We start from the raw sequence: 23,799 nt of genomic DNA, 5'->3' as shown, positions 1-23,799 counted from the left end.
AGGATGAACACAGCAACACCGGCCCCAGGTCCCTCAGCGGGGTCATCCTGTCAGCGCTGGGGCCTAAGAACTCCTGGACTCGCTGCACTCCTACTGCTTCTGGTCCCGGGGGAACAGGAGCACGGGTGCCGCCTGCAGGAGCAGGTGGAGAAGGACAGCGAGCTGAAGAGGGGCAGCTGCCGACAGCCAGGTGCACACGCTGCAGGAGGAGCTGGACGAGCTGAAGGGAGGGGCTCCCTAACTGAGCAGCCTGCTGCCCCCAGCCGAGGTCAGTCCTGGGGCTCAGGGCTCCCCCACTGCCTGCTCCTCATGAGGAGTTTCCTGCTCCACAGCAGACGGCCCCTGAGCACCTCTGTGTGCAGCATGCCTGCTGCTGTCTTGGGAGAAGGCTCTGCTGGTAGCCGCCCCTTGCACACAGGGAGCCCAGGCTGCAGAGCTCACCCCGCTCGCTCTAGGGTGCTCAAGAGGCACCGGTAGTTGTCAGGGTTTAGCAGGTGGGGAAGGAGGCATTGCAGGTCAGCTGGGAAAGCCAGACCTACTCAATGAATGGTGCCTGGATAGTTGGTTTTCCACTTGAACAGGAGAAAATCAGCTTCTGTTGCATCCCTCACACAAATGTAAATTCCAATGAGTTAGGATCTAAATGTGAAATAAAATCGACATAGTAAACTATTGGAAAAGTTATAGGAGACTCTTAACATTATGGGGAGGTGCTTTCCATACATGTTTTAATGAATATCCTTGAACTGAAGTCATTTTGAACATTTTAATAATTTCTTTAAAATTTGAAACATCTTTTTGAGTAGAATACATTCTCTTTTGTAAAAATTAAAACACTAGAGAAATACATAAGCTAAGAAGTGGTAAAAACTCCTATTTCTCACCTACCTCCCAACTTTTATTCCTTGTCGGTAGTAAAATTTGGTGTGTAATCTCCTCCACTGTTTCCTGTGCTTTACCTACATATTTCTCCACCTGTACAAATAGGTTGGATATATTTTTGGTGTGTTTCTTTGCTATGTTTCTGATTTTCCTGCTCTCTTACAGTTTAGTAGTTGTAAACATTGGTTTCTCGATATTCCTTACATATTGAGGGTACCATCTTTTCCCTGTTATACATCCATGGAAAACATTTTCCTACCACATTGCTCATTTAATCTGGATCAGTGCTTGTCTTCCCAGATGTCAGTAACACTTCAAGAGGGAAACGGGTCTATGTGACAGGCTATTCAGGATCTCCGGGACCCCTGGGGCAACAACCAGTAGGACAACCCAAAACAAGAAACAAAACCCATCCCGCATGTTTCCAGATGCATCCTATGGGAAGGACGGCTCCAGTTGAGGACCACTGATGTCCTGGTCAGAGTTATCCACTATGTTCTCCTATCACGTTAAAGCTGTTTCTGTAGATTCTCGTACCTGATGGTACAATTTGGTGCCTTTGTCTGTTCCTCTTGGTGCCTTTGTCTGTTCTTCTTGGTCAGACTGCCCAAGGTTTCTCACTGTTACAGGTCTTTCCAGACAGCCAGCCCTTGACTCCATTGCTCAGGTCTATGTTGTTGTTCCTGTCTGGTGAATTCTCCCTTCATTCTGCTGTCATTGGTTTTATTGTGGTGTTGTTCTGGCTCTTGGAGGGAAGTGCTCAGCTTGCTGTACAGGTGATATTCCCTGATACCTGCAGTGGAGGCTGTGTCCCTTCTTCCGTCCCCTTGTCCCCACGTCATGGATTTGCCTCATGCTGCTCTCATTGCTGTTCATTTCTAAAGAGTTGCTCCTGTCTGTCTGGATTCCCTCTTTAACCTGAGAGATTTAGAAGGGTGTGGACAGATTTTCAAGTGGCTATGTTGGGGGAGGGGAGCCAATATTTTGTGATTATTTTTTACTTTTATTGCTTTAAGTTCCAGTAATATAGTCACTTATAGATTTCTGCTTTTTGGACTCTTTAGAGATTTCATTGTGGCTTAGCACACAGTCCATTGTGGTGACTGTTTCATCGTGGTTTGAGGAGAATGTTCGCTCTCCACTAGATGCTTACGTTGTCCCTGGGGCTGAGGCTAGATCTAGCTTTTTTGTGTTTGTCAGCAGATCTGTTTCCTAACTTACTGTATCACTTGACCTGTGGCTTTTTAAGAGAGGTAAGGTAGGTTTCCCTGTGGAAAGGGAAGGCACCTCCCTTGGGGTGCCTGTGTCTTCTTGTTTGTCCAGTTTTGCTTTATGTTTCAAGACCATATTGTTAGGTGCATAAGTGTCCCTGACAGTTATCAACACAGAGAACCCCTTTTTGTCCCATTTAAAGTCTTATTTCTTTATCTCCTTATTTTCAACCATATTATATCCCTTTATTTTATAACAATATTTTAACTCAACTTGAGAACCTTCCTGTTTTTATAGAGCAATTTGATCTATTTACAATTGTGATTATTGATAAATTGGAATGTGAGTCTACCATTTAATTTAATTTTTAATTTGTTAGGTTTTCTCATGATTTTTCTATTCCTTTAGTGGGTGTCTTTCAGCTTTTAGGAACAACCATTTCTGCCTCTCTTTCTGTAAATGCTTAGAGTTGATCAGTTCCTGTGTTTTACACTCCCAACTCATCACCTTCCGGTCCCCGGCTTGAGAATATCTGATCTTAGTTCTGTGTTCTTATTTTCCCCATCAAGCAACCAGGATTGGATGTAAGTATACGTTTTATTGGTTACTTTGTTCACAACTGTTTATTGTATCCAAATTTTTCCTCCTTTTGGAAAGATTTGATGTTATTTTGGAACTCATATGACAGTGAAATTTTGAGATGAATCGAGTCTGAGATACTCCTTAGGTGCTGATGCTGGGGACCTAGCACCTAAACTCTTAAAGTTGCATTGGTGTGTCAGCAGAGTCGGGATGAGGTCAGAGATGTTTAAAACCGTGGAATTGAATGAGGTTTCCTGGAGACACTGTAGCTGTAGAAGGGACCAGGGCCCAGCCTAGGAGCAGGCAGTGTTTGCAGAGGTGCAGCTGAAGAGGGTCCAGGAAAGGGGACTGAAATCGTGGAGCATGAAGTTGCAGGACCCATGAGGGGAAAGGGTATTGCAGAAAGGAGGGGTGCTCAGCTGGGTGGGATACAGCTCTGATCAGAATGGAGAAAAGATGGCTGGACTCGGCCATGTGGCATCACTGGTGACCTCAGTCTCCTTGAGAGGGTGGGAATGAAGCTGGGTCTAGAGTGAGTGTAGGGGGTCCATGGGAGGGCAGTATGTATAAGGCACTTTATTTAAGAGGTTTAGCCATGAAGGGGAGTTGGGAAAGTGGACAGTAGCCAAAAGAGAGCCTGGGTCCAAGGGAGAGTTTTGTTTGTAAGGTGGAGATGAGCTAGCAGGTGTCTGTGCTGCAGGTAGGACCAGATGGAGAGGAAGAGTGTGCTGGGCCCTGAGGAGGTGCCGGGCTGGGCTCCTGTTATGAGAGGTTTGGGGATTCAATTGTAGATGTAAAAGAAACTTTCCACTCCAAACAAATGGGTTGAAGGTATATTTTATTATAGAGAGGATGGTAAAGGTGATAGTCCGCAAACAGATCTGAATAGGTCAAATAATAAGAGGGAAAAAACACCAGCTCGACTGGAATGGGAAAACATCCACATCAGCTGAGATAGCGGCACATTTGAATAGGTCATATAATAAGAGGGAAAAACATCAGTTCTATCGGATAGGGAAACACCAGATCGACTGAAGGGAAATGACACAAATCAACCAGAAAGAGAAACGCCAGGTTAACTGAAAAGAGAACACATCAGATCAATTACTTCACAATAAATCAATTACTCACAACATCCACGTCCCACTGCCGGGAGAGTCCTGTCAATTGTTTCGGCTGGGCGGAAATCACACGTCCTGGGCAAGGCGTCCCTTCCACAGGTGGAACTCTCACCGGGTCTCAGTCTCCAGCAATTTATATAAGCAGTTACAGAGTTTACAGAGAAAGCATTCAGTGTTCCCATGCACAAATGGTTATCAGTGGCGTACATGCACTGAGCCCCACACTCTGGCTATCGTCTCAGCCCAGTAGTTGTGTACGTGCATTGTTTACCCTGCTTATCCTCCCAGCCCAGCTCAGATGGCTAGTCTGCCCCAGGCTGCAGTGCCCGAAGGGCCTTGAATTTTTTACACATTGCAACTATCTCCATGGGAGAAGGGCCGGTTCCCACCACGCAGAAAGCAGCTTTTATATTTCTTTTTGTGCTGGTGGCTGTAGGTCAATGGAGCAGCCAAACATGGCTGTACTCATGTCACGACAGCTCTGCTGCCTGGCGCCGTGCAGAGAGAAAGAGGACGAGCTGTGCTCGTGGAAAGGGCGCCCTGTGCCTCTGCTCCTGTATTCCTGGAGCGTGAGGTTGGCAGTGGCTGGGAGTGGAGGGACGATGCAGAAGGTGTTAGGTGAACGACAGGGGGAGGAGGGAGAGGGAGAGAGGACACCCTGGCTTGGTCTTCATGGCTCACACGGAGTTCCCCACTGGGATCTCCGATCACCAGCTCTTGACTCTCTTTGATGTTTTCATCAAAATGTCGGCTCTCTTGATGGTTCCCAAGGCTATTATGAATTTGTTCATCAATGAAGGAAACTTTGGGTCATGTTTAAGGGATTCTATGTCAAAGGGGCTCTACATGTGTTTATTCAGTCCATCATCTTTACCCAATCTCTTTGTTTTTGGACAGGTTCCATACAACAGAGCAGCCGGGCCAGTGGCCTGCAGGTTCCAGGGTTTGGGAGATTTGCCCTCCAGAAAGCCGGTGCTGATTGGCATTCTCACAGGACGTGGTGCTCTGTCCCAGAGCCCGCTCTAATTCTGGGTGTCATGACATTGTAAATCCTGGGGCAGTTCTGTCAGGGCCCATCGTTGGCATTTCTGTGATCAGTGAGGGCAAACATTTTTCTGTGATCATTATCTGTCACTTCCCTGACTGTTTTGTTGCCTGCCTTGCTCACTGAGCTCTGAACCTTCCTGGTGGAACCAGGACGTTCACTCTTTATCCAGTGTGATTGCACGTTCCCTCAGTGTGCCCCTTGAGTACTTGCTTCAAAAATATCTGTTTTCTTTGCATTCTTTGATTCCTTGTACATATAATCTAGATTTAATCTGGAGCTTTAAAAATGTTTTATTGTGGAAAACCTTGAACATACACAAATTAAACAGAGAAGTGCGATAGCCCCCCATGTCTCTATTACCCAGCTTCAACATTTATTAATATTCTGATATTCCTGTTTCGTCCATATTTCTACCCACTCCCTACTTTCCATTGATTATTTTTTAATTAATAGATTTTTTTTAGGAAAGTTTTAGATGAACAGAGAAATTCAGCAGAGAGAGCAGAGCATTTCTCCCTCTTCCCCCACAGTTTCCCCTATGGTTAACATCTTGCGTGACCACCCGTGTTAGTGCGCTTCATTCCTTACAAGTGAGGAGCTGATGCTGCTATAGTGTTCGTAAGCAAGTCCGTAGTTTACATTAAGGTTCATTGTCTTGCTGTCATGTACTTGGATTTTGACAAATGCATAATCTCATGTATCCACCACGACAGTATCCTACGGAAGAGTTGGATTGCCCTAAAATCCCTGTGCTTTACCTCTTCGTCCCTTGCCCCCCAACTCCTGGCAACACTGATCTTTATACTGTTTCTATAGTTTTGCCTTTTCTGGAATGTCGTGTAATTGGAATATATGAAAACTATGGAACAGTGTATATAGCCTTTTCCAGTTGGCTTCCTTCACTTAGCAATATGTGTTTAAGTGTCCACTATGTCTTTTTGTGACTTGATAGCTCATTTCTTTTTTTTTTCTTTTTGTATATTGAGTCATAATATACATAGCAAAAAATGTTTCATCTTAACCATTTTTAAGTGTACACTTCAATGGCGTTCAATACATTTCCACAGTTGTACAGTCATCACCACCATTCATCCCCATAACTCTTATAAATCTGAAACTCTATACCTATCAAACAATAACCCTCCCTTCTCCCCTCCCCCCAGCCCTTGGCAGCCACCATTCTACTTACTGTCTCTATGATTTGACTACTCTCAGTTCATACAGTATTCGTCTTTTTGTGACTGGCTTATTTCAGTTAGCATAATGTCTCCAAGGTTAATCCATGTATAGCGTATTGGAGAATATGCTTAATTTTTAAGGCTGAATAATATTCCATTGTATGGATATACTACATTTTGTGTATCCACTCATGTGTCAATGGACACTTGGGTTGCTTCCACGTTTTAGCTGTTGTAAATAATACCGCTATGAACATGGATGTACAAATATCTCTTCAAGGCTCTGTTTTCAGATCTTTTGGGTGTATATGCAGAAGAGGAATTGCTGGATCACATGATAATTCTATGTTCAATTTTTTGGAGGAACATCAATACTATTTTCCATAGCAGCTGCATCATTTTACATTCCTATCAACAGTGTACAAGGGTTCCCATTTCGCTGCATCTTGGCCAACACTTGCTGTTTTCTGTCTTTTCAATAACACTCATCTTACTGGGTGTGAGGTGGTGTCTCATTGTGGTTTTGATGTGCATTTCCCTAATGATTAGTGGTGTTGAGCATCTTTTCATGTGCTTATGTGCCATTTCTAAGTCCTCTTTCGCAAAGGAGTCTTCAAGTCCCTGCCCATTTTTGAATTGGCTTGTTTTTAGTTGCTTAATTTAGGACTTCTCTGTATATTCTGGATACCAGTCTCTTGTCAGAAATACGATTTACGAATATTTTGTCCCATTCTGTGGGTGCCTCTTGATGTATCAACTTATAAAATTTTCGTGGAGTCCAATTTTTCCATTGTTTTTCTTTTGTTACCTGCGCCTTTGGTGTCATATCCAAGAAATCATTGCCAAGTCTGGTGTCATGAATATTTGATCTTATGTTTTCTTCTAAGAGTTTTCTTGTTTGAGGTCTTACATTTATGTCCTTGATCCATTTTGAGTTAATTTTTGTATATAGCGTTGGATGGGGTCCAGCTTCAAGCTTTTGCATGGGGATATCCAGTTTTCCCAGCACCATTTGTTGAAAAGAAACCTTTCTCCATTCCATGGTCTTGGCACCCTTGTCAAAAATTACTTGACCATATATGTGAGGGTTTGTTTCTGGGCTCGCTATTCTATGCCATTGGTCTCTATGTCTGTCTTTATGACAATACCATACTATTGATTACTGTGGCTTTGTAGTAAGTTTTGAAATCAGAAAGTGTGAGTCCTCCAGTTTTGTTCTTCTTTTGCAAGATTCTTTTGGCTATTCTGAGTCCCTTGAGATTCCATGTGAATTTTAGGACGGGTTTTTCTATTTCTGCAAAAAACATCCTTAGGATTTGACTAGGGAATACATTGAATCTATAGATTGTTTTGGGTAATACTGACTCTTTAACAATAGTAAGCCTTCCAATCCATGAACATGGGATGTGTGTCCATTTATGAATGTCTTCTTTAATTTCTTTCTGAAATGTTTTGTAGTTTTTATGGTGTAAGCCTTTCATCTCCTTGGTTAAGTTAATTCCTAAGCCTGTTATTCTTTCTGATACTATTATAAATGAATTGTTTTTGTAATTTCCTTTCCAGAGAACTCATGGTTCGTGTCTAGAAATGCTGCTGATTTTTGTGTGTTGATTTTGTATCCTGCTACTTTTCTGAATTCATTTGTTAGATCAAACGGCTTTTTTGTGGAGTCTTTTGGATTTTCTACATACGACATGATATCATCTTCAAACAGAGACCATTTTACTTATTTCTTTCCAATTTAGATGCCTTTTATTTATTTATTTTTATTGCCTCATGGGTCTGGCTTGAACTTTCAATACTGTGTTGAATAGAAGTGGTGAAAGTGGGCATCCTTGCCTTGTTCCTGGTCTTAGAGGAAAAGCTTTCAGTCTTCCATCATTGAGTATTATGTTTGCTGTGTGTTTTTCATATATGGATTTTTTTATGTTGAGGCACTCTCCTTCTATTCCTAGTTTGTTGAGTTTTTTATCATGAAAGGGCATTGAATTTTGTCAAATGGTTTTCTGCATCAATTGAGTTGGTCATTTTTTCCCCTTCATTTTCTTGATGTGGCTTATTACATTGATCAATTTTTGTATATCGAACTCCCCTTGTATACCAGGAATAAATTTCACTTGGTGGTAGAGTATAATTCTTTTAACATGCTGTTGAATTCAGTTTGCTAGTATTTTGTTGAGGATTTTTGCATCCATGTTCATCAGGGATAATGGTCTGTAATTTTATTTTCTTTTAGTGTCCTTGTCTAGTGTTGGTATCAGGGTAATGCTGGCCTCGTAAAGTGAGCTTGGAAGTGTTCCCTCTTTTTCAATATTTGACAGAGTGTAAGAAGTCTTGTTTTTAATACTTATTTATATGTTTGGTAGAATTCACCAGTGCAGTCATCTGGTCCTGGGTTTTACTTTGTTGAGAGATTTTTTTTTTAGATTTCTTTAAATATTGGTGACATATAACATAGGTAAGTTTTAGGTGTTCAAGATGATGATTTGTGAAAGGATTACCACAATACGGTGAGTTAACACCTCCATTCCCTCACATAATTAACTTGGTTTTTCTAGTGATCACTTTCAAGATCTACTCTCTTAACAACTTTCAAGTCTATAAGAATATAGTATTGTTAATTATGGTCACCATGCTGTACATTAGATCCCCAAAACTTGTTCATTTTACAGCTAGAAATTTGTGCAATTTGACTCACATCTCCCCATTTCCCCCAACCCTGCGACCCTGGGAAACCCATTTTTGTCTCTATTCCTTTGAGTTGGGCTTTTTTAGATTTCACATATGAGTGAGAATATATAGTATTTGTCTTTCTCCGTCTGACTTATATCATTTAGCGCAATGCCTCAAGGTCCATCCATGTTGTCGCAAAATGCAGGATTTCATTCTCCTGCATGGCTGAATAATATTCCGTTATATATTACATGTATACATATATCTCACATTTTCTTTATCTATTTATCCATTGATGGACACCTGGATTGTGTCCATGTTCTCTGTGAATAATGTTGAAATGAACATGGGGGTGCAGATATCTCTTCAGAATAGTGACTTCAATTCCTTTGGGTATACAGCCAGAAGTGGAATTGCTCATTTATATATATTTCTATTTTTATTTTTTTGAGAAAATTCCATATTTTTTCCATAGTGACTGTAGCAATTTACATTCATACCATCGGTGCACAGGGTTCTCTTTTCTACACAGCCTCGCCAACACTTGTTGTCTGTTGTCTCTTTGAGAATAACCATTCTAGCAGGTGTGAGGTGATATCTCATTGTAGTTTTGATTTCATTTCCCTGATGGTGAGTGATTACGAGCATCTTCTCAGGTACCTGTTGACCATTTTTATGTCTTCTTTGAAAAAGTATCTATTCAGGTCCTTTGACCATTTTCATATTGTTTTGTTGGTTTCTTTGCTGTTGAGTTGTAACAGTTTCTTATATACTGTGGATATTAGCCCCTTTAGTTTGCCAATTGTTTCATTTGCTATGCAGAAGCTTTTTAGATTGAAGTCATCACACTTGTTAAGTTTTGCATTTGTTGCTTGCACTTTTGATATTATATCCAAAAAAATCTTTGTCAAGACCAGTTTCATGGGGCTTTTTTCTCTATATTTTCTTCTAGTTGTTTTATATTTGGTGTCTTACATTTAAGTCTTTAATTCAATTTGGGATCATTTATAGAGTGGTGTAAAATAGGAGTCCAATTTCAGTTTTCTGCATGTGGTTATCCAGTTTTCCCAGCACCATTTGTTGTAGAAACTATCCATTCCCCATGGAGTCTTCTTAGCTGACTTGTCAACTGTTAGCAAACTGTATGTGTGTGGTTTTATTTCTGGATCCTTGATTCTGTTCCATTGGTCTAGGTGTCTCATTTTATACCTGTATCATACTGTTTTTATTACTATAGATTTGTAATAAAGTTTGAAATCAGAAATTGTGATGCCTTCAGCTTTTTCTTTCTCGGGGTTCCTTTGGTTATTGGAGGTCTTTTGTGGATCCACATGAATATTAGGATTATTTGTCCTATTTCTCTGAAAAATGCCATGGGAATTTTAATAGGAATTGCATTGAATCTTGAGATGGCATTGAGTAGCATGAACATTTTCAAAATATTAATTCTTCTGATCCATGATCATAAGATATCTTTTCATTTCTTTGTGTCTTTAAGTTCTTTCATCTGTGTCTTATAGTTGTCAGTTTCTAGATCTTTCACCTTCTTGGTTAAATTTATTCATGAGTATTTTACTGTTTTTGATGGTATTGTAACTAGGATTTTTTTCTTTATATCATTTTTAGATAGTTCATTGTTAGTGTAGAGAAAGGCAACCGATGTCTATATGTTGATTTTGTCTCCTGCAGCTTGAGTGAATTTGTTTATTAGTCCTAACAGTTTGGGGAGGAGTCTTTAGGTATTTCTCTACATAAAATCATATCTGCAAACAGAGACCACTTTGTTCCTTCATTTCCAATTTAGATGCTTTATATTTCTTTCTCTGGCCAAATGTCTCTGGGTGAGACTTACAGCAGTGTGTTGAAGAGTGGTGTTGAGACTGGGCACCCTTGTCTTGTTCTTTGTCTTAGCAAGAAAGCTTTCAACCTTTCACTGTTCAATATGATGTTAGCTGTGGGTTTGTCATGTAAACCTTTTATTATGTTCAGGTATGTTCCTTCTGTAACCCTTTCTTGAGAGTTTTTATCATGAGGTGGCGTTGAATTTTGTCAAACTGCTTTTTCTGCATTGAAAGATTATTTTAGGATTTTTATCTTTCATTCTATCAATGCGGTGTATCACATTCATTGATTTGCATCATGTTGAACTTGATCATGTTGTTTGATCCTTTTTTTTGAGTTTAGATAGTTTTGTTCTAATGTGTCTTGGAGAAGAAAGTTTTAGTTTGAAGTTTTAGGGTGACCAATCGGCATCAGGACCTTGGATGTCTACATCTCTCCCCAGATTTGGGAAGGTGTCAGCTGCTACTTTTTTAAGTCAACTTTCTTTTCCTTTCTCCCTGTCTTCTCCTCTGGTACTTTAATAATGCTTATCTATTTCTTTTCAAGGTATCCCATAATTCACACTACCTTTCCCCAATCCTATCCGTTCCTTTTTTTCTTTTTGCTCCTTTGACTGGATGATTTCAAATGACACATCTTCTAGTGCACTAATTATTTCTTGTACATGGTTGAATCTGATTTAGAAGGTCTCTATTGAATTCTTCAGTTCAGTCATTGTGTTCTTCAACTCTAGGATTTCTGTTTGTTTTTCCTTAATGCTTTCTGTTTCTATGTTGAACTTCTCACTTGTTCATGCACTATTTCCTTATTTCATTTAGTAGTCTATCTGTGTTTCCTTAGAGTTTTATGAATTTCTCAAAGAGCATTGTTCTGAAGTCTTTGTCACATAGTTCCTATATCTCCATTTCTTGGTCGGTCATTGGAGTTTTATTCTTTTTCTTTGGTGGTGTCATGGATCTTTGATTATTCATGATCCTTGTGGCCTTCCGTTGGTGTCTGCAAATTTGAGGAAGTAGACACTTCTTCCACTCATTACAGACTGGCTTTAGTAAACCAAAGCCTTCACATTCAGCCCATCTAGGGGTCCTGGGTGGGCCATCTGGTGGTGTCCAGGGGCAGGCTTGCTGCTGGAGCCCTTGAGCAACCTGGTACTGGGGTGAGTGGAAAGCTTGCGTCCACAGTATTGTGTCTGGCCCTGGGCAAAACTGGGACCCTGAGATCATGAGTAGCCCCACTGGAGCCTGTTTTGGCAGGTCCTCATTGAGATCCTGTGACCACAGTAGTCATCCAGGGCCATGAGAGTTGGCCAGTGCTGGGATGATCTGAGAGTCTTGGCTCACGGGAGCCTGCCAGGAGCCTGTGCCATGAAAGACAGTTTGTGCTGGTGTAGGCCAGAAGTCTAGATTCCTGGGAACCTGGGGCCACAGGAGCTACCTGAGATTGCAGGAGCCAGCAGGCGCTGGGTCAAGATGGAAGCCTGGGTTCATGGGAACCTGCCGGTGCCTGGTGCCATGGGAGCTGCCTGGGGCCGCCTGAGTCAGCAAGCACCTGGGTGGGCTGGGGGTTTGGTTCTGTAGAAGCCTGTCGGAAGCCTGGTTCCATGAGAGCTGTCTACGGCTGCTGGAACTGGCAGGTGGTGTGGTGAGCCATGGGCCTGTGTTCCTAGTAGCCCCCGGGGAGCATGGAGCCATGGAATCTACCTGGGGTTGTTGGAGCCAGTAAATGCTAGAGTGACCTGGGGTCCTGGGTTTGTGAGAGCCCAATGGGTGCCCTGTTATGGAAGCAGCCTGTGGCTGTGGGTGCTGCCTGTGGCTGCCTGGAGTAGGCAGAAACTTGGGGAAGCCAGGGTCTGAATTCATCAGAGTCCACCAGGAGCCTGGTGCCAATGACACCACTTGTGGTCACAGGAGCCACCTTGGGCTGCTGAAGATCGCAGCCCCTAGGCTGATATGGGGGCCTGGGTTTCCAGGAGCCTGATGGGAACCTGGTGTCAAGGATGCTGCTTGGGGCCGCCAGAGCTGGCATGCTCCAGGGTGAGCCAGGGGCCCGGATTTGCAGAAGCCTGCAGGGAGCCAGCTAGGTCCACAGGAGTCAGCCTGGGGCTGGGGCAGGCTGGCTCAGGGATCTGTGGTGAAGTCGAGCATTCACTTTACTCTCCTTTCGTTGGGAGGTTTTTGATTACTGATTCAGTCTGCTTGTTTGTTACTGGTCTGTTCAAGATTTCTGTTTCTTCATGATTCAGCCTTCATAGGTTGTTTCTAGGAATTTATCTATTTTGTCTAGGTTACCCAATTTGTGAATGTACAGTAGTTCAGAATAGTCTCTTCTGGTCTTTTTCTTTCTGAAGCATCAGTTGTAATGCCTCCTCTTTCATTTCTGATTTACTTTATTTGAGTCATCTCTCTTTTTTTCCCTAGATATTGTATCTAAGGGTTTGTCAATTTTATTTTTTCAAAAAATCAACTCTTACTTTTATTGATATTTCATACTGTCTTTCATTTTTTCCCACTCTCCTCTTGGTGACTTCCATCCTTCTGCTAACTTTGGGTTTCATTTTTTCTTTTTCTAATGCTGTGTGTTGTAAATCAGGTTGTTTCTTTGACATCCTTCTTCTCTTATAATGTACAAGTTTATCACTACAAAGTTTCCTCTTAGTACTACTTTTGCTGCATCCTATAAGATTTGGTGTTTTTATTTTTTCTTTTTGTATATCTTGAGCTATTTTCTAATTTCCCTTTTGATTTCTTCTTTGATCTAGTGGCTGTTTAAGAGTTTGTTGTTGAACTTCCATGTATTATGAATATCCCAGTTTTCCATCTGTTATTGACTTTTGGTTTCATGCCATTGTCTTTGGAAAAGATACTTGGTATGATTTCAGTCTTCTTAATTTACTTAAGACTTGTTTTGTGACCTAACACGTGATCTGTTCTGGAAAATAATGTGTGCCCTTGAGAAAAGACTGCATTTTGTTGCTGTTCAGTAAAATGTTCTGTGTATGTCTGATAAGTCCATTAATGTTTTCATGTCTGCTGTTTCCTAATTTTCTATCTGGATATTCTATCCATTGTTAAAAGTGGGGTACAGAAGTCCCCTACTATTTGCAAGTTATATAACTGAGAATGCTCTAATATTGAGACTATATAAAGATCTCTTAGAACTCAATTATAAAAAACAAAGAAGTTTGAAATGAAACTTCATTCAAAGAAGTTTGAAATGAAACCATTTTCATTGGTTACCCAATGAAAATGGGTAACTAGCTGCAATGGACATGTCTCCAGGAGAAACATAGATGGCCAATAAGCACTAGATAGATGTTCAGTATCATAAATTATTAGGAAAATGTAAATTCAAAGCATAGTGTAATACTATTTCACACTCAAAATGAAGGCTATACTCAACATAATGGAAAGTAACAAGTGTTAGTAAAGATATGGAGAATGGGAAACCCACATACATTACTGGTGGGAAAGTAAAATGATGCAGCCACTGCAGAAAACAGTTTGCCATTTTTAAAAATCTTAAACCTAGAATTCCCATGGACCAGGAGAGTCACAAGGTAGGTATGTCCAAAAGACCATTGGAAACATATGTTCAAAGAAAAACTTTTCCATGGATATTCAAAGCAACATTATTCACAATGGTCCAAAAGTGGAACAAACCCAAATTTCTATCCAGTTATGACTGCATAAACCAAATGTGCTCTATTCATAATATAGGACATTATAGAGCCATAAAAAGGAATAAGCTACTGCTACATGCTCGGCCATGGATGAACCTTGAAACTTGTGTGCTCACTGAAGTCGCCCACAAAGGCCACAGATAGCATGATGCCATTTGAATGAACTGTCCAGAATAGGCAAACCAATAGGGAGAGAAAACAGATGAGTTGTTTTCATGGGCTTGGGTTAGGAGAAAATAGTGTGAATGAGTATGGGTTTGTTTGGGGGTGTTGAAAATGTTCTGGAATTAGATAGTGGTGATAACCACACGACATAATCATTGTACTAAATGGCACTGAACTGTATACTTTAAATGCTTACAACAGTGTATTCTGTGTTAAGCAGATTCTCCATAAAATTTTTGAATTTTTTAAATTAATCAGGGTAATGATTAATTTTAATTTAGTTAATTTAAAGTTGGTTGGGATAGTTAATAAGGGTAATTAATAGAGTTATTAGGGGTAGGGCACATTGTAGCCAAGAGAGTAAATATCCGATGATGGCTATAGTAACAGATCCTATAATTGTACAAGCAACAGTCTAAAATCCAGTCTGTTTCCATTGTCCCCAACTTGGAGAGACCAGCCATGAAAATATGTCAGTGATCTCGTGGGCCTTGGGTATCTTTTAAAAGATTTAGGTAACATTACGCAATATTTTAACCTCTTGGGCCATCTGGTGGAGGTAGGTTTGAACTTGTGAGTTGATGTACATTCAGCAAGTGGTTCTAAGAAAGGCAAAAACCCCTCCTTCGTTGGTTGGTATAGACAGTCTAGGGACAGGCCATTCTCTAAAACCATTTAGGCAAGAGACTCATGAGACTGTTCCACAAGGGCTAGGATAGGGTCTTATGGAGTTGTTGTCGATGTTGGGTTAAGGTTTTCGATACTTCTTGGTTGCCTCAGTTACCTGATTTTGTGTGGGTAGGGCCACCGCACCTGTGCCCAGTCCAGTCAGTCAGTCCTAGTAGAAATCAACACCCAGTCCTATAGGACTGACAGTGTCTCTATGGGTTGGTGGTAGCCAGTCAGGGCAGGAACCTCGGGGGACCCGCAACCTGAGGGAAGCAGGCTGAGATAGACACAATGATGCATTGCAGAATATAGCCTGGAGAAATCTGCTCAGAGGGCTGGGGAAGAGAGAGCCTCACTGTGTGAGAGCCTTGTGATATCAGCCTACAGTAAAACCCAAAAGTAGATGCTCCTGGTGTGAAATATTCATTAGGGCCCTTGGAAGTAAAACCAGTAATTTGCACCCATTCACTAGTTACCTATGCTATATGATTTCAGGGGGTATGGTTAAAGTGTTTGTTGGCCAAGAGCTGTTTGGGCCTGGGCACAAAATCACCAAGGTGGCCTCGAAGGCTACCCCAAAATGACCCCTCCAGGAGCAGTTGGGGCAGAAAGTGGGGGGAGCATTTTGAAGGAAGCCTGGGGCAAAGATGTTGTGCGATTGAGTTGGGTACAAGTGAGTGTCTCCGCAGGGTAAGCCCTTCAGCTGGGGTACAATAGATGATTGGAGGCCAAATGACAGACCCTGTGACTCCTGATTCCCAGTGCACGGGCAGGCCTCTCAGCCCATTGGACATAAATGGTGGTGGTGTTGTGAAGCATCTTGATGGCAGTGTGGAAAGTATAGGGGACATGTGGTGGGAGACGTCATGATAGTGTCGGGAGGAGCTGTATGTGAGATTACGGTGTTGAAGGGAAAGGACTGGAAGCAGGTGCAGTGGGTGTGTGACCAACAATGGTCAGTGAAGGGACAGCCGGGGTGTAACTGGGGAAAGCAGGGACCAGCAGAAGTCATGTGTTTAAAACAAGACACCAGGCCCAAATGGAGCCGCTTAGGCTATGCCTCACATAAACAAGTCGAGACTTAATTAGACTTTTGGCCCTCCCAGGAATAGAATCTTAAAGCAGTCAATCAGGAATCACCTGATGCGCAGCAGGTAGCTCATCTTCCTGATAGAGCCCTGCCATCCTCTAAGGAAGGTAACCTTGCAGTAACCAACCCGCTTTTTTATCTAGTGTAACTTCCTTGTTCTTGCTCCCTTCTGCCTATAAAATCCTTCATTTTGTAGAACTCCTTGGAGTGCCTTTCTCTCTGCTAGACTGGATGCTGCCTGATTCATGAACTGTTGAATAAAGCCAATAAGATGTTTAAAATTTGCTCAATTTTATTTTGTTTTGTACCAGTTTGGTGGCAGCAGTGGGATCCAAAGGAGACACCTGATGGCTTCGAGGATGAGAAACACAGTCATTGGTACCCTCAAAACCTTTGAGTTCTCCATCTTTTTCACTGTTTCTGAGGGCTGTGGGTAAGTTCCTCTTGGATATGAGATCCACTCTGTTTGCCGTGAGCTCCTGATCTAACTGGCTTTCCAGTCCAGGGTGAGTGGGTCAGTCTAGACTGACAGGATGCTCTAAGAGAGCATCAGTCTTAGCATTTGGTTAGTCAGCAGTGCCAGGCAAAGGCTTAGCGGTTCAGCTTGAGCTGCCAGATGGTTCTGCCAGGAACCCGAGTCCCTGGCCCTTAATTAGTCCACAGTCCCCATTTGTTGGGGTCTGCTGGTTGAGTCTGCAGTCTCCATGTGTTAGGGTCTGCTGCTTCAGTCTGTGGTTCTTGCTAATGGAGAGGAGTGGAAGAAATGTGTGCTCCATGCACACCCAGTCTTTGAAAACTTCCCACGTGCATTTTACATGCATTTTGCCCTCTGTTGACTGTAGATGCGTTCTAAGGAAATGGTGAAGGCACAGTGAGGAGGAACTGTGGGTTTCTGCAAGACTACCTCGAGGAGTGCCGCCCCCTCAACCTGAACAGCCACCTGGCACTAGTAGAAATGAAAGACATCCCATCACCGTGGATAGGAAGACTCCTTATTGTGCCGGTGTCAACATTATCCAAAGAGATCAACAAATGCAGTGTAGTCCTTATCAAAATTCCAAGGGCGTTTTGTGCTGAAATAGAAAAAAACCTAACCTAAGATTCTTATGGAGTCTCAAATAAGCCCAGATACCAAAAATAATCTTGAAAGGAGATACTAAGTTGGAGGACTGATTCTTCCTGATTGAAAACTTACTATAAATCTACAGTATCAAAACAGCATTGTCATGGCATAAAGACAGACATATTGACCAATAGAAACAGAATTGAGAGCCCAGAAATTAACCCTCACCCATGTGATCAAATGATGTTTGACAAGGGTGCCAAGATTATTCAGTGGGGAAAAGTCTTTTCAACAAGTTGTGCTGGAAAAAGTGGATATCTACATGCAAAAGAATCAACTTGGACATTTACCTAACACTGTACGCAAAACTTGATTCCCAGTGAATCAAATACCTAAGTGTAAGAGCTAATGCTATAATACCCTTAGAAGAAAACATAAGGCAAAACTTGACAAGATAGGATTTGGTAATGATTTCATGGTTCTGACACCCAAGAGCAGCCAATAAAATAGGAAAATACATATGCTGGACTTCATGGATATTAAAAAGTTTTGTGCCTCAAAAGTCATTATCAACAGAGTAAAAGCACAGCCCACAGGATGGGCGACCATATTTGCAAACCATGTATCTGACAAAGGCTTAATATCCAGAATAGATAGAGAACTCCTAAATTCGACAACAAAAAACAAACAACTCAAATCAAAATTGAACAAAGTATATGAGTAGACATTTGCTCAAAGAAGATCTGCAAATAACCAATAAGCATATGAAAAGATGCTCATCATCAGTAATCATTAGGGAAATGCAAATCAGAAACACAGTGAGAGACCACCTCACATTCATTAGGATGGCATCTATCAAAAAAAAAAAAAAAAGAAGAAGAAAAAGAATAGAATCACTGTTGGCCAAGATGTGGAGAAGTTGGAACCCTTGTGTACTGTGGTGGGAATATATAGTTGCTGTAGAAACCAGTATAACAATTCCTAAAAAAAAATAAAAATATAATTATATAGGACCCAGCAATTCCTCTTCTGGGTGTATACCCCACCAAGGAGTTGAAAGCATGTTCTCAAAGACACATTGCAACACCCATGTTCATGGCATCATTATTCATAATAGCTAAAACATGGAAGCCACCCAAGTATTGTAATCGAGGAAGGGCTCACAGCCCAATGCACCCCTTAGCCAAACGGGATACCCACTCTTGTAGAAGGGAAAAAAGCTTTATTATGAGGTTGGCCAGCAAGGAGACAAAGGTTAAATCTTTCTCCCCAATGGGCTGTTGAAAAGGGCTTTTCAAGGGCAAAGGAGTGGGTGCAGTAAGTTTGGGAGCAGTCCTAGGTATTTTGTGCAAGCACAGATTTTCATGTTCTGTCACACATCCCACGTTCAAAAGGCAGTGTCCTTAATATGATTGGCTGGGGAGTTCTTGGTCCCCCAGTTCATCGTCCAGTCACTTATGCAGTTGCAGTTTGAGTCTTGCAAGCCATCTTGTTGTCTCATTGGCTCAAAGTAGTTGAAACTTGCTTAAGGAAGAGAAATGGAGTTTCTGAAAAGCAACTCACGGCCCAAGATTAGATCCTTAGTAAATATCATATGGGATATGGCTTAAGAAAGTAGTCTGCAAGGTACTGTTGAGAAAAATCTGGCTGGAGCCCCATTTTATTTTGGGCTTGGTTGTGGGCCTTGCTATGGTATCTGTCCAGGGATGTATGGATGAGCAAAATGTGCTATATACATACAATGGCATATTATTCATCCTTGAAAAATGAATGAAAGTCTAAGATACGGCACACCATGGATGAACCTTCAAGATATTACTCTAAATGAAATAAGCTAGTCACAAAAATACAACCCTGTGTGATTTCCCTTCTATGAGGTTCCTGAAATCACCAGATTCAGAGAGACAGAAAGTAGAATGGTGTTTGCCAGTGGCTGGGAGGAGGGGGAATGGGGAGTAATTCATGAATGGGTATAGAGTTTCAGTTTTGCAAGATGAGAAGTGTTGTGAAGATGGATCGTGGTGATGATTGCACAGCAATATTAATGTCTTCAATACACTTAAAACATACTTAATGTATCTATGGGGCCTGATGACTTGTCCTGGCTGAGCACATGCTTGTGCTGTTGCACATCTTACCCCTCACTGTACATTTGGGAAACTGGCCTAGAAAGAAGCAGATACCGTCCCAGACCACAGGAGGTCGTCAGAGTCCTGAAGACTAGAGAGAGCTCCAGCTTACTTGGCCGAGGCTCCACCCCTTCCCTCAGGTTTCCTTTGGTAATGAGAGGCGTTAAGATCCTAGAGGATTGCTGCCCACCCCTTTCCATATGGGGTCATTTTCCTCTCCTCATCATCACATGTGCACAGGCACACTCACTCACACTTGAATTCTCATAAGGGGAACTCGGAGGTGCAGTCAAAAAAGAGCCAACACTGGGCAAGTGACAAGAGGCATGAGGGAGAGAGGTTGGAGGCAGCTCTCCCACGGGGCAGTAGCATCCATTCTCCTCGATTCGTGCGCAGGGGCCCAGAGATGGGAAGAGGAATCCCTAAGGTTCCTAGGTGTCTACCTATTCCAGATCCATCCCTGGCCCAGCCTGGGGATCACAGGACTGGGGTCCTGCAGTCCACCTCTGTGGGCACTCAGAACTGTCATGAGCCCATCCTCCCCTTGTGTAGGCATTGGGAACAGGAGAGAATACTTCAGTGAGGGTCCTCCTGTATAAAGTGGAGTGCATCCAGCGAGTGACTCCAAGTGTTCCATGCACTCACAACATGTCTGTTGGACTAGGTTCTCTGTTGATGACCTACTGTGCTCTGAAACCCTGAGAAAATGATTTCCAGCCCCTGGAGATCCTTTAGAACTGAGGAGGCTAGGGGGCTTGGGTGGATGAGAACTGAGGATAAGGAAGAAGATGCCAGAGCACTGGACACCAAGTCTAGAGTCCAGGGAGAAGACTAATCCTTGTTGGACCCTTGCGGTCCTCATCTGGAGGTAAGGGGAACCATTGTCATGGCAGCAGTTAGGATGCGTTAGGAGTGAAGAGGACACCTGGTGGGGAACAGCAAGAGGGGGGCACGGTAGGCTCCCAAGACTCCTCCCACTCCCTCGAAGCTGACAGGTCCTGCTGCTTTACCCCTGGGATCCTGGAGAGCCTCTGCCTTGAGGACACCTGAAGAAAGGTTGCTTTCTGTTTGGAGTTCCTGCCTGGGCAACAGTGCTAGTGCTGGCCACGAGGGGGCGGGCAGCCTCTTGTGTCAGTGGTGGCCAGTGAGTTTTTGTTTTTATTTTTTTTCAGTTGTATTGAGATATACTTGATATACAACACTAAGTTAACATTGCTGTGTGGTATATTTGAAACTTGCTAAGAGATAGATCCTAAAACTTCTCATCATCAGGAAACAATCTTTTATTTCTGTTTGGTGATTGATGTTAACTAAACTTATTTTGGTAACCATTACATAATATATATATATCAAGTCATTCTGCTGTAAACCTGGAATTTACTCAGTGTCCACTGAACTTTTCTTGAGCTCCTGGAGCAGCGAAGAGTCAACCAGAGGTCTTTCTGGCTGTCCCCCTGCCTCAGAAACAACTTGTACCTCCTATTAATAGTGTTCATCTCCAAAATGAAAGTTGGTCAAAAGCAGGGGGCGAGGTGCAAGATCTACCCATGTACTCATTCAGCAGCTGTGCCCTGAGCGCTCATCCTGTGCCAGGTGCCCTGGTGGGCTGAAGTGAAGGATGAAAATGACCAAGTGGTCCCTGCCTGCTGGGAGCTCACAGTCTAGATGGGAAATGGACAAAAGCAAAGACATGAGAAAGAAAAGAGCAAATGCTGTAGAGAAACACATCAGGGGGCTGTGAGGGAGGGCTGGGCATCACTGGGTAGGAGGGTCTGAAAGACCTCACTAGGGTGACTATTTCTGGTACCAGAATGAAAAGAAGGAGCCTGCCCTGCACAAGTCTGGGAGCAGTGTGTCAGGGAAATGGCACCTGAGCTCACAGGCAGAAGTGAGTTTGGCCAGAGGAGGTTAGAAAGGTGGCCAGTGCAGCTGGAGGGAGGCTGGGAGGAGAGAACAGGAGCTGGGGTGGAAGGTAGGGCCAGGGCCTGGTAGGCTGTGTTCGTTACCTTTCCCTCTCTGACTTCATTGCCCCTAACCTTGCATTTCAAAACATCAAATGTTGACAATCTCACAATTTTTGTGGATCAGCAATCAGGCATGTTTTAGCTGGGTGCCTCTGTCTCAGTGAGTTGAACAGATTGGGGCTGTGGCCTCAACTGAGGCTCGACTGGGGGAGGACTGGCCCACAAGGTCACTCTCAGCCTTCAGGATTCATTTTGGATTGAGAGCCTGAGTTCCTTTCTGTCTGTTGGCCCAGGCACTCCCTTGCTTCTCTCCTCAATGTGCCTCACACATTGGGCAGCCCCAATACACCGGTATTTGATTCCTCACTTCCAGGGATTTGACAGAATGAGAGAGAGAGAGATGGCACATGAGAGAGGGAGCAAGAGGAAGTGAGAGACATTTTTAGTTAAAATTTAGACAAGACATCCCATCACTTTGGCTCTTATTATGTTCAGAAGCCAGTTACTAACCACTTTGTGGTTCCACGGGGATGTGTATAATATGGGTGGGGCTTACTGAGTACCACTGTGGAGGCTGCCCACCTCATAGACCAAGATGAGACACTTGGGTCTCATTCTCCATAAAACAGGAAACAATCGAATGGTTTTATGTCACACGATGGCAATATCTGAATTTCCATTAGTTGCAACCCCCTCATGGTGCTGACCTGAAAATGAGGCCAAGTTGGAAATGACTGTCCCAATATCACATTCTTGGAGCCCAGGCCTGTTTTGAGTGGTGTTCTGTACTACATCCCACCCCTCCTTGTTATTCTTCCATCTCTAAGTTTGTGCCTTAGGTACATGTGACACCAGCCCACAGGGGTAATAGATATTATCTCATATACACCGGGTGATGTCCCTAGGAAGTAGATTCTAGGCTGATCCCCATGGTGCAGGTTTAGAGACTGGGGAGGACCTGAGAGGCACAGGGACTATCCCAGGATGAAGAACTAGTAAGGAAAAGGAGGTCTGCATTCATCTCTGTCTCCTTAAAGCTAGGTCCCTAGTTAGGTTTCTAGGGAGCTGTGGGTAGGGCTGTGTAGGCTCATTGTGTACAGTTCAGGAGATGACGTGGGGTCATAGACCTCAACAGATCTTAGAACTCAGGTAACCACGCACCCACAGCCCCCCATCCAGCTCACTTGATTGGAGACAGTCAGCAGGCAAAGATGTTTTGTTGTTGTTTCCCAACTTTTGGAGGATCTGGGCTCAAAAAATCCCAGAAAGAGAATCTTTTTGGTAGTTGGCAATGTTGGCTCAGCCCTCATTCTTGACGCCTCTGGGTGTCTGGCAGGAGGCAGTGAAAGGTAACACGCGACAGCCCAGGAAAGGCTAGTGCAGGCCAGGGCACAGCTGTGATCCCACCTGATCAGCCCCACACCCCTTGCCCCTCTTTGTGTGTGTGTGTGTGTCTGCATGTGTCTGTGAGGAGGGGAGAAGTCAGGACATAAGGGTCGGGTCATTCCTGAGCAGGAGCTGGTTGTTAGGTGTCGGAAACCTGGTGAGTCTGTCATGTTCATACCCCAGGCCATGCCTGGCAGCATGAGAAGGTGAGCTCCTCTAATCATGATACCGAGCATTAGAGGATTCATCTCCTTCCCTCCCTGACCACAGTTCTTTGCAGGGATGCCCCTCTGTGCGTGAACTGAGCAGCAGACTTTCTCTTGGGGGTCGGCCCCAGTGGCAGTGTGCATGCAGCCCCTGATTCCTTCTGGCCCAGCTCCCAGGCAGTCTTTGCAGAACTCCACTCAAGAGGTTGTCGAGTAGTTGCCCAGTGGTTTCAACTCCACCTACTCACTAGACAAGGGGCAGGTACATGAGGCCACCCACACTTTCCAGTGTTGCTCTGAGATGAGAGCAGGAGCAGAGGGTCTCCACACTCAGAAGCTTGAGATGACGGGGTTGGACTAGAACTAGGGCGGAACCAGACTGGGGCTGTCCCTTTTTCAAGCTAAAGCGGATGTACATGAATGTCACCTTGCCTGGTTAGGAGAGGAGCTGCCGTGACCCTCTTACCCTTGTCCAGTGTGAGCTTCTGGAGGCCACTGAGGCAGAGCCAGAGGGTAAGGGGGACTGCAGGCTGGGTATTCCTGGAAGGGAGGGGGATCTTTCCTGTGTTTAGAAGGACACATGGAAAGTCAGCTATGTGGGTGAACCTTTCTCTTTATCCCGCTCCAGCGTCAGCTGCAGAGCTCCAGCCAGCGGCAGAAGCAGAGCAGTGGGCAGTGGTGGAGGTAGAGCTGGCTCCAGCTCCGTTGACACCTCCTCCTCTAGCGCTGGAGTCAGCGTCCCCTCCATCAGCAGTGTTGGAGCTGGAGCAAGGGCCAACATGGGCTCCAGCAGGAGTGGGAGCTGCTGAGCTGGAGTCGCCTGGACCATCATTTCTAGTGAGAAGTCCATCTCCACCTGTGGCTCTTAAGGAGGGTGAGAAGCTTAATCTCACGGCCTTCCCTCTTAAGC

General features: G+C 43.5%; 1 long non-coding RNA gene across 2 annotated transcripts; it reads left to right on the top strand.

The window, feature by feature from the left end:
• Positions 1-225: 225 nt before the first annotated feature.
• Positions 226-23,723, top strand: LOC131406907 (uncharacterized). 2 transcript variants are annotated; one of them, XR_009220391.1, is made up of 3 exons: positions 226-268; positions 16,453-16,574; positions 23,518-23,723. It is a non-coding gene; the product is annotated as an uncharacterized LOC131406907 (long non-coding RNA). The 2 variants fall into 2 exon arrangements; XR_009220392.1 differs by lacking the exon at positions 226-268 and adding an exon at positions 16,175-16,205.
• The last annotated feature ends 76 nt before the right edge of the window (positions 23,724-23,799 follow it).

The sequence above is a fragment of the Diceros bicornis genome, chromosome 6, assembly GCF_020826845.1.
Source record: "Diceros bicornis minor isolate mBicDic1 chromosome 6, mDicBic1.mat.cur, whole genome shotgun sequence".
NCBI classification, from domain to species: Eukaryota; Metazoa; Chordata; class Mammalia; order Perissodactyla; family Rhinocerotidae; genus Diceros; species Diceros bicornis.
Note: the sequence above shows the minus strand (reverse complement) of the source record. Positions and strands in the feature narration are given on the sequence as shown.